This window comes from Paramormyrops kingsleyae, chromosome 10, assembly GCF_048594095.1.
Source record: "Paramormyrops kingsleyae isolate MSU_618 chromosome 10, PKINGS_0.4, whole genome shotgun sequence".
Classification (NCBI taxonomy): domain Eukaryota; kingdom Metazoa; phylum Chordata; class Actinopteri; order Osteoglossiformes; family Mormyridae; genus Paramormyrops; species Paramormyrops kingsleyae.
In genome coordinates, this window is record NC_132806.1 from 29,367,721 (window position 1) to 29,379,557 (window position 11,837).

The 11,837-nt window shown below is 44.3% G+C and overlaps 1 long non-coding RNA gene across 1 annotated transcript; it reads left to right on the forward strand.

Annotated features, from left to right (window-relative positions):
- Positions 1-9,505: 9,505 nt before the first annotated feature.
- Positions 9,506-11,579, forward strand: LOC111853024 (uncharacterized). The gene is made up of 3 exons (XR_002840363.2): positions 9,506-9,767; positions 9,944-9,969; positions 10,242-11,579. It is a non-coding gene; the product is annotated as an uncharacterized lncRNA (long non-coding RNA).
- The last annotated feature ends 258 nt before the right edge of the window (positions 11,580-11,837 follow it).

The following is an 11,837-nucleotide window of genomic DNA, read 5'->3' on the forward strand; positions in this document are numbered from 1 at the left end:
GAAGCTGTCATGGATCGCTCTGGGGTAACCTGATCATCATCCAAACCACACCCCCCTTGGGATTCCGTCCGATAGGGCTCACCTCCTTGGGGAATCCCTATCTCTCCGGCTCTCTGATTTCACTGGTTTCTCCAGTCGAGGACAACACCTCTCCCAGCTGTTTCATGCTCTCTCTTGATTTGAAGTCTATTTCGGGTAACCCGGTTTGCTGTTCTATGTGGGATCTGCATGGTTTGCCCGGAGTTTGATTGACTTTCCAGTGAATTGTCTTTCCAGTGTTATTCTCCCTGTATAACGATCTTTTCTTTGCTTTGTAGATTCTGAGTTATGCCCACCCCACGAAGTACCGACACCTGAACTATGCCCAGACTGCCGACCTCGATTCTCATATTTACCCTGCTAGAACCGATGCCGATCACCCAATCCTCACCCAGAGTCCAGACTACCGACCGCGATCTTCGTCTTGGCCCTCAGTTACCTTTGCGGATCTGCTACCCGTTGATCGTCAGTCTCCTTCTTCATTATCTACCTCCATGATCCCTGGACCACTCTGAGTGGGCTTGGAGACTCTCTGACAATCTTGAGCTGCCCAGAATAAAACCAGATACCTCGAATCTGATCTCTGTCAGTGTCCGTCTTTCGGTCTCCTTATCAGAAATAGGAAAATGTTCACAAACTCTTCACAAAACAGAAAACCAGGGAAGCAGCAGGCCCTTATGGTGTGTCACCTGCCCCCTTAAGTCACTGTGCAGACCGATTAGCTCCTTGACCCTCTACAATTTGCCTATAGCCGTTCTTCACCCCAACACGTACCGCCAGGAAGAATCCTGTAGCTACAGACAAAGACGCTGTCAGTACAGATTCCTCAAATGGTGAGGAAACGGGTTTGTCAAAGCAAGTCCAAGCCAATCAGTGGAGGATGCAGCTTATGCCTCCATTATATCCTTCGTCATCTCGACTGCCCTGGAACTTACGCCAGGATTCTGTTTGTGGATTTCAGCTCGGGCCTCAATACCATTGTGCCATAGCTGCTCCACAGTAAACTAACCCAGCTTACTGTACCCTCCAGTAGGGGTGGGCGATATAACCAAAATCTTCTAATACGGTAGAAGCAATTTTCTACCTCGATAACGATATATATCACAATATAGCAATTTGTATCTGGCAATGCATAAATAAAAATTCAAACACAAAGAAACTTTTATATAATGTAATTTTATTTAAACTGTGAATTGCAGCATTACTTTAAGTAAAAAAACAACCATACTGTTTACTGCAATGTATTGTAAGTTTAATGTTTTTTTCTCAGAACAACAGGTTCTAACATAGTGCCTGACAATATAGTATTCTTTACAATCTCCTCGTTGTTGGTTTCGTCACATGTAAGCAAACTCACCGCTGCACCGTCTTCTTCCATTGTCGAAGTGAATGTGTAATGCGTGGTTACCTAACGTGCAACGTCACGTGATCTCAATCGCGATTAAGACGATAGACCAAAATCTCTATCGTGACAAACTCTATTGCCGTCTGGTTTCTTGCTGCTACCAGCCTCTCCAAGTCCAGGCTGCGGGTCATCTGCTCAGCTGACTAGCCCATTGGCTGCCAGCTTCCAGCCATAAAAGAACTGTTCACTTTCAGAGCGAATAGAGAGAAGAGCGAGGATTGCAGCAGACTCCACACACCCAAGCAACCATCTGTTCATCAACGTGCCTTCAGGGAGATGTTAGCAGTCCACCTCCCGAACCAGTCGCCTCCTACACAGCTTCTTCTCTGAAGCCATCCGTCTCCTAAATAAACGAATTAGAACCCCAAGCTAAAACTGCCAGAAATATATAACACATATGTAATATGTATAATATACATAATGTGTATTACATACACACACACACACGTCACAATCAATTCCGGTATGTTCACATACTGGCAATAAAGTGATCCGAGTTCTCTAAATACGATAAAATTATTTATGCGCCACATATTGTTAGAGCGCAAAACCGTCATTGCACGTATAGCACACGTTAATTAAAGAAGTACCGTTTAATACGTTACTATGGGAGGTATTTTCTGCAAAAAATAAAATGAAAATGATAAAATGATAATACAGTCTCCACTTTACCATTTAGTTTTCAAAGTCAATGCACAAAAAAATCCCGCCAAAATGAAAATTAAAATGAAATAGCACCATTTGCATTTCAACTTTCCACTCATATATGAGTCAGATGTGAAAAATTAAGAAAATTAAAAAGCCTTTTGTGTTTTAATAGTCATATGGCAATTGGAGCGGGACAGTGGGCGGAGCTACGGTTCACTGCCGCGCTTTCTCAGTGCCGTTGTCGTTATAATTCTTGTATATGGTCACCCGTGTCGCCCGAACTAATGGTGAAGTCACACGTGGCTTAACTTAGCTACTTATTTGCAGCTTCCGATTCATTTAGCTTCTTATTTCGCGGCTTTGGTTATTCCAGCTTCCTAGTTTAGACATTCTGAAAATACGAAATAAAATATGAGTAGAGTTTTTAAACTGTAGCACACATATTTATGCAGGTGACCACGGAACCAGCAAACGCACTGAGCCCAGCAGTGATACATGGCTCCGCCCACTGGCAGCTGCAGTTCACATTTTTTTGCATGTTGTGAATTTGAAAATGAAAATGCAAAGTAGGAAATGAAAAGTCAAATTGTAAAACGAAAAGATAAAAACGTTATTTAATTTAACTTTTTAATTTTTCACATCTGACTCATACATAAGTGGAAAATTAAAATGCAAATGCTGTTTCATTTTAATTTTGGCAGAATTTTTGGCATGGACTTTGATATCTAAATAGCAAAGTGGAGACTATTTTCTTTTTATCATTTTCATTTAATTATTGTTTTTTGTTGCTGTTACAGTAAATACCTCCCATACAAAATTTCACAGTTCACAGAAAAGTTCTTATTCACAAAAGTTGAATTTAATAAATACAAAACCAGCTTTTGTTTCAAAGGTAGTATGCAGTTGTGAATTGCCGGTCTGCCTATGTATAAGGTGCGGTTTACTCACGCAAGGTGGCGCAATTGAGGCATTCCAAACAACTACAGTATATATTTTTGCAATGTATTTCATCCATGTTTTACGTCAGGCATAATCCTCTCAAACAATGCTAAAGACATTTATAAAAACTAAAAGAAATGCGAGGGCCTCGTTATAATTTTTATCTTGTGTTAATACTTACTTTTTCACAACCATCATCATAACTGTGTTTGTTCTGAATCCTAAATATATATGCTGCAATCCGGAAAGGGTCCAAAGGTCGTTGTTTGTGAAATCCGTGCCAGCTGTGACATCGCCACAAAAAAAAAAGCTTATAGTCTTTCAAATGACTAATATTTGAACTGTCTGAGCACACAGATTTGCAGCTTTCCTCGGGTGATACGGGGTCCATATATTGGTTGTGTCCACACCAGTCAATCTTAATATGTCTGCGGAATGGGACTGAAATATTTGTCAGCCACTATTCTCAAAAGGTTACGGTACCTTTTTTGTCTCACCTTATTGCATAAAAGTCAAGCTCATCCAAGTTGAAATAAGAAACTATTCAAAATGTAGGTAATCTTGAAAACAGTGAAAAGTATTTTCTTTCATTACATATTAACTGAAAATTACCAAACCCACCCCAAAGTATATATATATGAATTCATCCATTTATTAAATAGTAAATCCCGTTTACCAAAACAACATTATGACATGCATTGGACCTAAAGCAATTTTATGTAAATCAATCCAGCACAAAACATATTAATAAAATTTACGATGGTTTGAAGCAAGTGTTATGCGAAGAATGGGCATCATCTGCCCCTCACCCTAAACCACTTGTCGGTGATGGAACTTGTGACTGGCCCATGTTCATTGGATACATTAACATCTGGAATCTGTTATTCAGTCAGTGGTGCCATCATTGAATATAACTGTGTTTTTTGTCCTGAGCTACATTTCACCAGACCTGAGTTTGAATAGCAGATTGCATACAGTGCAAATAATTAAAAAGAAATAGAAAGAAAAGAGAAACATGGATGAAAGATATTCTTTAAATAAAAGGGAAGCAACTGTTTATACTTCATGTGTACAAGTAGTCGAGGTGTCCACTACTTTTATGGTGAGCAAACCACAAAAACAATCACTAATTACACGCTGATGATAGTAACACATAAGGCAAAGTGTGAGACACCTGACGCTCCTGATTGTTCTTAATGTTGCATTCTTTTGCTCATTGAATATTAATCTTAGGTTCTTGCTTTGTTTGGAAAAATATGTGTTGCTCTTGCTCCAATACTGCTTACACTTGTAACTGGACATCGGCTGGAAGCTCAGCCAAGCTGCACTTATGCTTAGTCTACTGAGAGATGAGCTACTGTCTGGTCAGTACAGCCTCTCCAGCACCGTCACACATCATGCAATAACTAGATGCGACTTTCTGCTGCCCTGCACTCGCAATAGCTCCCGTAAGACCACGGGGAAGCGCCATGTGTCGGAGGGGCATGACGTGCTGCATTCAGCATATACACAACCAGTATTTCTGACATCGCATTTGACGCGCTGAATGGCTTAACATACATTAAAACACATGGGCTACAATGAGGCAGCGGTCATAAGCACATCCTGCCAGCTGCCCCAACCCAAACCCCCTTGCCTGCCCTCAGGACTAATGAGGTGGGAAGCAAGAACCAACAGCTCATTAGAGCCTCCAACTCACGATGAGGCCGATTTGCCACAGCTACTGCATGACTTTTGCTGCTGCTGGGGTTTATTCAAATTCCAAATATAGCACCAACCTTAACCTTCTCCATTCAATATGGCTAACAAGTTCCATTTATGATGTGCGCTGGCGTCGGGGTTAAATCGCATTGTGGAGCTGCCAGCAATTAATTCCCAGCTCAGGAAACTGGAATATAACTTGAATGACAGAAAGCAGAACTGAGTTCCCTGACATGCAAAGGAATTTGTTCACTGAATTTAAAACTGTCTCAGCTTTATAAATTTGACTCATCAGTGCAATGCTAATAATACTAATTATAATAGTATCTGCACTTGAACTCATATGCCAAATTGTACAATAAAAATCCAAATTTTATGTGCTATCATACAAGCAAAAATTATCAGACCATAAAAAACTCCCCCAATACCAAGTTTCTTTTATATAATGTTGTCTTATTTCACTCCCAGGTTTAAGTCAACATGCTTACATGTGATCAATAGATACTCATAAAATCATTTTCATCTTAATTAGAATTCTCTGGCTTGGGTATCTTCCCCATTGCGCAATAACATACTGCACAGGTGAACATGTTACAGTGTGAGCAAAGTATTGTGGTAAGAAACATTATAATGTCATAATGACATCATAATGATGTCTACAGTTGAACAAGGCATCAGGACATTCGTTCAGGCTCATACTGTATGAGCATGTCATTTACCTTCACATATTCTGTAGGCAGCAGCATATTTCAGTTCAAATTCACTTAAGCAGAATAATCCAGGTTTCTCATTTCGCTTCAGAGTCACAGTGCTGCATGTTAATGGTTATTTGGTGGGTAGAACTGGAATATCCTTGCTAGACTCCCCTGCCTTTCACAGAACCTGATTTTTCCCAAAATTCTGCTCACTCACTCAGGGCTTTTATCATTCCCTTGTGCTGCTTGCTGAAAACAGCTGCACAGTAGATGCACACAGCAGCGAACTGTACAGGAGATGTAGCACCCGGAAATGACATACTACTGCGCACCTACAACCCTGCCGCCTGAAAAATTGCCGGAGTCGTGATTAGTAATACATTTTTTTCAAGAACAGGAAAGTGGAGGGTTTTGACGGGAGCAGGTGTGTTTGGACTGGAGCCTCGGAGGCCGGGATGCGGTCACAGGGTGGGCGATGGCGCAGTGCTGAGAAGCGTGGGGCTGGCGGGCGCCAGCCGGTGGTATGCTGCCTGGATGCCAGTGTGAGGCGAGGAGGCGCTCCCTTGGGCCAGCTGCAAAGGGGGCACTGGACGACTAGGGGTCAGCAGGAGCAGGCCTGTCAAAGAGCTCCATTCACGTGGGCGAAAACAAGAAAGATAAACAGGGCTCATTCCAAAACCAGCGACAGCCCACACGCTTGGTCTAATCGAGACCGAATCGACCCAGCTCGCTCATGAGGTACACCTCACTGATTTTTTTACAGCACACGGGAAGACAAAATTATTTGCACCGAGGCTTTATACCAAAATGGGGAGATGCTTAAACAGATCTGATTATCCACAACTTGTACAATGAAAAGAACACAGTAACATCTTCTAAGACAGTGTTTTCCAACCCAGCCCTCGGGGACCCCCGTATAGCCCACATAAGATGTCGACTGTCTGGCAGGGAGCTGGGAGGGAGCACAGAGGTGGACAAGCTAAGGGCCCCCAAGGACAAACATGGTTCTAAGACATAGAACAGTCATCGGATGTCAAAAATGAGACAGGGGTCATACATAGGTGCCAGAGTGTCACGGAATAAAACACAGTGACAGCATAACAACAAAGTAACAGCTCCCTTACGAAGACAAATGCAGGAAAAAGTCAGACAAATGAAGCAGAGCACAGCCATCATGTTAAAGTAGAACAGCAGAGGGATGCACACACATTTATGGAGAGGAGAGAGAGCTTTTAAACCTCTTCTGCCTTCAGAAGTGCAATCATCATAATGGTATTTGGGTTGAAGACAAATTTTCACGCTGGAAACAAGGTACTTGGCTTAATAGTCAAGTGTGTCCTGTGTAAACATGTGTAGGAAATTGACATTAATGGCCGCCGCAGGTGTTAAAATAAGCCCTACCCGCCTTAAGACACGTGTGCTGTCAAACGCGGAGCAGCAGGCAGCAGCCATACGCTCAGACACGTCTCACGGAGATGCGAGTGTCTGTGTGGGCGAGCCCTGTGTGTCTGTGGGAAGGGGGGGGGGGGGGGGGCGCCGTTAGGAGGGGCACAGAAGCCTCTCACCCGTGAACGGTTCTGAGTTCCGATTCGCCTGACGCCTCGCAGAAAACGGGCTCGCTGGAGGAGCTGACACAAGAGCGGCTGCAGAATGTTACACGACGGCCGCTCAGCTCCGTGCGCTGCGGCAGCAGAGAATGCTGGAGCAAAGGAAGTACGGAAGAACGGAGCGACAAATCAGTTCATGTAAGAGGTTGCTGGCTCTCAAGCCAACTGAAAAAGCAGCTTTCAAGGCGCACTATATACAACAGAGGGCGTATCAATGTTTATGGTTTATTATTTTACAATAAGCATCGCACAGTTTGCAAACCTTTACTAAACATTAGACCAAATGATTTCTCTACCCTATAACATATCTTTATTTGTGCTAGAATGGGCTAGTGGGCACCGTTTTACTTCTTATGTGGGAATGGCCAAAGGTCTATCCATTCTGGGGTGAAGAATTACGAGCCAAAGGTAAATGGTTAGAGATGCCATTGCCGATATCCTCTCATCCGCGTCGATTAGGAGACATGACTGGACTATCTAATATGAATAACATTGAATTTACAGCGCTGACTGTCGGGATTATTACAGCAGCCAGAGAGATACTGCAGAACTGCAGGTCTGCTATGCTGCCATCCTTGAAAGTAAGGAAAATGTTAACGATAGAAGCGGATCCTATGAGAAAATGTTGGCCAGGATGGATGGGAGGCATTGGAAGATAAATAGTATCTGGGGCTGTTTTGTGCAACATGTGACCTGCTGTTCAGGCTAAGAAGGGAGTGTGATAAGCGTTGGTCTCTTTGTCTTACTGATGGCTTTATCTGCGGGGCCTCCTGTGTTTACCAAGTACGCTAATATATTTTGATACTGTATTGTCTCTGTTGTTACATCTTATATTGAGTGTCTTAAGATGGAAGTGCCTTGATTTTTATTTATGGATTAATAAAAGATTGAATTATATAAAAAACACTTCTGTATTTGATAGTATGTGATTGGAGCCTTGAGGGCAGGTACATAAACACTGAGGCAGAGATGTTCTCCCCAGTATTTAATTTTACTTCATTCATCCCCCTATAAATAAAAGATATTAAGTTGTGGCCCAACCAATATCAGACTATCTCCTGCGTTGTTGCTTGAGGTGCTCACACACACACACACACACACACACACACACACACACACACACACACACACACGTACGTACACACGCTCACACACGCACACACACGCACACACGTACGTACACACGCTCACACACACACTCACGCACACACGTACATATACATGTACACACACACACACTCACGCACACTCACACATGTACACACACATGAACGTACAGATGCTCACACACGCACATGTACACACACACACACACTCACGCACTTGTACACACACATACACACTCACGCACACTCACACATGTACACACACATGAACGTACAGATGCTCACACACGCACATGTACACACACACACACACTCACGCACTTGTACACACACATACACACTCACGCACACTCACACATGTACACACACACACACACTCACGCACACTCACACATGTACACACACATGTACGTACACACGCTCACACACGCACATGTACACACACGCACACACACGTACACGCACACACACACACGCATGCACACACACACACTCACACACACACACATGTACACAAGAATTCAACAAAACACTCCCTCCTGTGATTAATTTCCTAGCGTGAGACAGGAGATCAGCACATAGCTGGGCTGCTCAAACCCAGCCTCTCCAGGGCCTCACATCAGCCCCCTCCCTGCTGATAACATCCATTCACTTTATATTAGGCTCCTAATTATTTCCCCATTTCCTTTTTCCCTTCACAAAGATCCCTGTCCAAATGCAGCAACAAATAACTGGCTTCACGGCTCTGACTTTCTGCTGCGGCTGCATAACATCTCCTTTCACTCTCTCTCAAGTTATCCAGACTGAGTTCTCTCGTTGCCTTTCTTCAGCATAACTGACGCTCTTTTGTTTCTTGAAATTTTCTGCAAATGAACACCTTTCTCAACATGCCAAACACTACTTCTCACCCTGGATTCTATTTGACTTTTTAAATTTTCTCTTTGGTGTAAAAAAAAAAAAAAAAAAATTGTGCTTTTTTTTTGCAGAGCAGAATCAGCCTCACCTGAAGGGGGAGCTCCAGGATGCAGAGGATGCTTCCTGCATTCTCTCCCCCCCGACGAAATGCACCAAACACACACCATGGCGTATCCGACACTCAGACCGACCACATTAGCAGTTAATGGCCTGGCACTCGCCTGAGCTCGGCACCGGCAGAATCTGGCCCCAGGTGTACCGTAAATCGCCCGCAGGCATGGTGTTGAAGACTTTGGCTGCCGCAGCCACAAATGAGGCCCCTTAATAATGGGAGCAGAGAACATTGACATGTAACTGGCAGAAAGGTCTAGATGGAGCACTGAACTTCCTTCGGGGGGGGGGTTTCCAATCCTCGCCTTCATTTCTGCTCTGTCAGAGTTACCAGCTGCTGCCAACAATCACGGCCAGTCTTTCCAACGGACGCAGAGACTTTTTAAAAAGCTTTTTTGAAATTATTGAAACACTTGCGATCTTTGTTTCTTTCTGAATGTTCTCAAAGATCCGATCGCCGCTTGTAAGCAGGCAAAATCAAAAAAACAGGAAAATCGAAATCAAAAACAGGAGCATATTGATACGAGCAGCATTCGGTCCGGACACATTAACCTTTGGAAGAGCGCCCTCCTGCCGGAGCGCCCCCTTTGTCTCTTTCGGGGTAGGTACGCTATGCACTGGCTTTACCTGCTGCTTCGCAGTGGTTTAGCCTGTTCCTACTGGCAGATAGACTACAGTTCATTCGACTTAATGGTGCTTATTTTTAAAAATAGTGCCAATAATTCTGAGTGTGATCGAGGCTGGGACTCAGACTCCGCCGTGTTACTTTGGTTCTAGGTGTAGGAGCAGCGCCTTACTGAAAGGTGAGTTACCCTCCATGTTTTGGTCGTTAAGATGTGAGAAACAAGCTCGCTAGCAGTACTTTCACGCACACTGCCTCATTCTCCCCCCGTCCGCCATGCAGCCACCTGCATACTTCACTGTAAAGGCGGCCTTTCTTCAGGAGCTTCAGCCTCTTATCTGAACACAAGAGCTCCTGCCACAGCTCACCAGACACACTCACGGCATCAGGCAAACTCCAGACATGCTGTGAGATTCTTTTTCTTTCTAGTAATCGTTTCTTTCTTACCGGCAGGCCAGGCGGAATGCGGCTTTGGCAGCTACTGAAGCAAAAACTTGGGTGTGGGAGGAGTTTGGTGAGGCCATGGAGAAGGACCAAGAAAAGATTCTGGCAAACCGTCAGGCGAACTCAAGAGGGGGGAAGCAGGGCTTTACCCATGCTAATTACGGCAGGGATGGAGAACTGACGACCTTAAATGGGGATATAGTCAGGTGGTAGTAGAAGGATTCTGAAGACCTTCTGAATCCCTCTGATACACCTTCCATGGAGGAAGTATAGCTGGAAGACTGAAAGGAAGACTTACCCATCACTAGGACCAAGGTCATTGGAGTAGTCAAAAAAAAACTCTTCGGTGGTAAGGCTCCGGGGGATAGATGAGTTTCACCCTGACTCCTTAAAACCTCTTGATGCTGTTGGGCTGCCTTGGTTGACACGCCTCTTCAGCATTGCGTGGAAGTCGGGGATAGTGCCTTTGGATTGGCAGACCAGAGGATGGGTTCCAACTTTAGGGGGATTACACTCCTCAGCCTCCCTGATAGAACCTTGGATCCAGGATGATTAACGCGGATTATATCCTGGTCATAGGATGCTGGACCAGCTGGTGGGGAATGAGTTGATCTTGGGGTCTTGTTTACGAGTGAGGGAAGAAGAGAGTGCGAGATCGACAGGCAGACTGGCGCAGCGTAAGCAGTAATGCAGACGCTGCACCATTCGGTCATGATAAAGATGGAGCTGAGTCACAAGGCAAAGCTTTTGAGTTTCCAGTTGATTTACGCTCCTACCCTCATCTATGGTCACAAGCTTTGCATAGTTCCCTTCGCAGAGTGTCTGGGCTCGGCCTTAGAGAGGGTGAGGAGCTCAGACAATCAGGAGGGGCTCAAAGTAGAGCCACTGCTCCTCCGCATCGAAAGGAGCCAGTCGAGGTGGTTCGGGTATCTACTGTATCTAGGATGCCTCTTGAATGGCTCACTAGGGAGGTGTTTGGGGCTTGTCCAACCAGGAGGAGGCCCTGGGGCAGACCCAGGACACACTGGAGAGATCATATCTCTTGGCTGGTCTGAGAACACCTTGGTATCCCCTGGAGAAGCTGGCTAGGGAGAGGGAGGTCTGGGCATCCCTAATTAGATTGCTGCCCAGTGACACATGATGGATGGGTGGATGGATAGATTTATTTCTTTCCACACTACCATACAGGCAAGACTTATTCTAAACCCAATGACTAACGATAAATTAACTAACAACACTGATTGGTGCACTTCACTCAGACAATGAACTCTGTAACTCTGTAAAAAAGTGACTGTTTCCCTCTCATTGGCTCAAGTCTACTTGTTCATAAACTGAACGTCTAATGTTTCCACTTTGTCATTACTGACCCAGCAGTACTAATTGTGATGAGCATCTTCATAGGTGTTTCGTACCACCTTCATGTTCTATGGATTCGTATCACTTTTCATCTGTGTCAAATACTCTTCAATCTTAACAACATTCTGTCCCATTTTGTATCTGACTAAAGAATTCTACTTGACCAAAGATATGGGCAGAGGTGGCTTAATGGTCAGGGAAGCGCACTTATGATTGAATGATTGTAGGTTTGAATCCCCGACCAGCAAG